Source organism: Myotis lucifugus, unplaced genomic scaffold, assembly GCF_000147115.1.
Source record: "Myotis lucifugus unplaced genomic scaffold, Myoluc2.0 scaffold_324, whole genome shotgun sequence".
NCBI classification, from domain to species: Eukaryota; Metazoa; Chordata; class Mammalia; order Chiroptera; family Vespertilionidae; genus Myotis; species Myotis lucifugus.
Genome location: NW_005871372.1, coordinates 1,188,540 through 1,192,013, shown reverse-complemented (window position 1 = coordinate 1,192,013; position 3,474 = coordinate 1,188,540). Strand labels below are relative to the sequence as shown.

The 3,474-nt window shown below is 53.2% G+C and overlaps 1 pseudogene; it reads left to right on the top strand.

Annotated features, from left to right (window-relative positions):
* LOC102432983 overlaps window positions 1–1,393 on the top strand; it is a 31,508-nt pseudogene extending 30,115 nt beyond the window's left edge.
* The last annotated feature ends 2,081 nt before the right edge of the window (window positions 1,394–3,474 follow it).

The following is a 3,474-nucleotide window of genomic DNA, read 5'->3' as shown; positions in this document are numbered from 1 at the left end:
TCTGTCCCCTCCTCCTCCTGCCTCACCCCCCCCCCCCCGGCCCTGGGGCTCTCTAGTGTTTGGGCACAACATGAAGAGGAGCAACGACTTCCTCGGGAGGATTGTCATCGGCCAGGACTCTTCGGGCCCCTCGGAATCCAACCACTGGGGGGGGATGGTCAACACCCACCGCACGGCCGTGGAGCAGTGGCACAGCCTGCGGTCCCGGGCTGAGTGGGACCGCGTGTCTCCTGCGTCGCTGGAGGTGACCTGAGGCTGCAGGGAAGGCACCAGTCAGTTGTTAAAAGAAAAAAAAAATAAGAAAAAGGAAGAAAATTTAAGACAAAAAAATGTGTCATCGTGTCATCTACCTATTACATACACACACACACACACACACACACACCAAATCCTCCCAGACCTGAGAGGAAGCTGACTATTGATCACGAAGTGCCATCCTCGATGAGCGAGGCCTGAGAACTTTCCAGAAGCCCCATCCCGTGTGCCGTGAGTGCGCGCTGCTGAGACGTACTGGCAGTGCTTGCTCTTGTTGACACCCCTCTCCCCCGAAAAATGCACTTTCAGTCTTCAAGCCAGAGAAAGGGCGTCCCAAAGGGGGCCGGCTCCACCAAGGGGACCTCTTCCGAGAGTTGGCCAGTGTGGGCGAGGCCCGACCCCCATGCCAAAATGCACACCCACCGGGTGACTGGAGCAGGCTGCTGTGCCCTGGGGTGCTTCGAACCTGGTATCTTTTCCCCACAGCGTAAGCCCCTTGTCTTCTATTTCGGGGGCGTGATAGCTAGATTAGACCATTTGGAGAACCAGTGGGCCACCAACAGCTGGCAGCGTCAGGAACCTCTCCTGGTTTAACTGAATGTCTCCCTGTGCCAGCCGATTCCCAGGCACTCCCTGTGGGTGTGCGTGGATGTTCCGTGCGTGTGCCCTCACCAGTGAACGTGTGTGCCCGTGTGTCCTCTTGGTGAGCAAGGCAGTGGCCAGGACTCCGTCCTGAGCCTCCCTCTCTCTGCCTCTCCCATCAGTGAAATTTCACCTCGTGTCCTGTCGGCCAAGACCCCGCCTTCAGTAATAGTAGCGTGTATGTATGTCAAGAAACTAGAACATGGTAGAGCAAAAGCAGCATTTTTTCAACCAAATCCTGGTGGCTTTGACCTGCCGAGGACAGTGACGTGGGTTAGAGCGGCCGCCGCACCCTCACCCAGGACGCGCTCTTTCCCGTCATATCTGAGGACCTTCCCGTATGTGTGTGAACCAAAGTTCTTTCTCTTGTGCTAAGGAGTTAGCGTAGTTAGAATAGGTATCTCTGTTGGATGCTTCTGTAGCTTTTCCCACGGCGTATCGTCTGGTATGCTGGGGAGCTGTTTGTTGAAATTAAAGATTATTTATTTGTGCCATGCATTCGAGTTATCTTTTTCTTCAGGGACACAGCGCATAGAGTGGGAGGTTGGTTTGGTTACCATCCTGATGACTCAAAGCACCTCTATTTATTATGTTCATGGATTTTGTGGGTCAAGAATTGAGACCAGACACATCAGGGTTGGCTCATCTCCGCTCCATGGTACCTAAGCCCTCAGCTGGGAGACTCAAGGGGTAGAACTAGACAGCCAGCCGTGCTAGACATTGTTGGTAATATTGGTGTGGTCTTAGAAGGAAGAATAGTTGAAACACTGAAGTATATTAATCTGATGACTGATGAGAGAAACCTTACACAGAGAAGAGAAGGGTTTAACACAAACTCGTTTGTTACAAAAGAAGTCCTGCCTTCAGGCATAGCTGGATCCAGGTGCTCAAACGAAGTCATCAGGCTTTGTTTATCACTCTGTCTCCTAGGCAGCAGGTGAGGGCTGCATCAACTACCAGTGCGGGCAGCTGGGCTCAATCACGCTGGGACCCATGTAGGACGCACTAGGGAATGATCATTATGGGAAGCATATGGGGTAAGAACTGTCAGGCAACTTCTGGAGTGTTTAACTGCTGGAGTGTTTAACTGCTGACCCTATCCCTCAGGGCTTGGGGTTGCCACTGGGAGCTTTAAATGTTTGGTACTTTACGACTGTCCCGTGCGGGCTGAGCAAGCTCCCGCAGCACCGAGAAATCCCCGGCACAGAACGAGGTGCGTGTGCTGAGTCAGGTAAGTGTCTCTGTGCACAGCTGGGTCCCCGCAGCCACAGGGGAGCTCAGGTGGTCTGGGGGCTCTGCGGTGGGCATGCCCAGCACCTACTGCCCTTGATAACAAGAGGGCTGGCTAGCACCAGGTGTAGTGCCAGGTATCTCATTTAGTCCTCATGCAGCAACCCACATGGGAGATAGTATCCCCCTTAACAAAGGAGGAAACCAGGGTTTAATGAGATAGAGTGGCTGGTCGGTGATAGAGCCAGTCTGCCTGTTACAGGCTGCATCGTGCCCCCCTCACAAAAGATATGTAGGTGTCCTCACCCCAGAACTTAAATCTGTGACCTTCTTTGAAGACAGGATCTTTTTGTTTTGTTTTATTAATCCTCAACCGAGAATATTTTTTCCATTGTTTTCAGAGAGAATGGAAAAGGGAGGGGGAAGAGAGAGAGGAACATCTATGTGAGAGAGACGCATCAATTGCAGGGATCGAACCTGCAATCCAGGTACGTGCCCTGGACTGGGAATCAAACCCGTGATCCTTCAGTGCACGGGCCGAGGCTTTAACCACTGAGCAGCACAGGCCAGGGCTGGAGACAGGGTCTATACCGAGGCAATCAAGTTCAAGTGAGGTCATTAGGGTGGGCCCTAATCCAATATGACTGGCGTCCTTATAAAAGGGGGAGGTTAGGACACAGAGACTGACAGACGCACAGGAAGAGGATGTGAAGGGGCACAGGAGAAGGCGGCCATCTACAAGCCCAGCACAGAGGCCTGCAACAGCTCCTTCCCCGCGGCCCTCCGCCAACATCTCGATTTCGGACTTCTGATCCCCAGAACTGTGAGCATGAATTTCTGCTATGTAAGCCGCCTAGCCTGGTTACGGGAGCCCTCCGTCACTAATCCAGAGCTGGTGTGGCTAACTGTGCTGCTGGGCCATCTCAGCTGAAAATAGGGTGACTTCTTACCCCATATGCTTGGCGTGAGGATTAGCCAGGACAGTGCCTGCAAAGCCTAACACACCGTCCTCCATGGCTGCTCCTGCTCAGCGCGCATCAGGCAATGCTTGCTGTGGACTAATGGGGAGAGGGGAATAGATGTCAGAGCCATCCACGTCTCTGAGGATAGAGTTTGTCAGGAGACAGGGAAATGTGTTGAAAGGTGAAGGAGTGACTTGGTTTCTATAGAAACTGGGGCCCAAGGTGCCCTGTTGTGGGCCACCCACTCATTTTAATTAGCATCCTCCTCCGCAGCGGGAGATGGGAAAGGAGATGCACAGGCCACCTGCGCACCATCTTTGGGGTGCAGGACCCCCGTTCAAAGGAGGAGGTGGGGTAGGAGTTTGAAAGCCTTGTCTATTTCCCC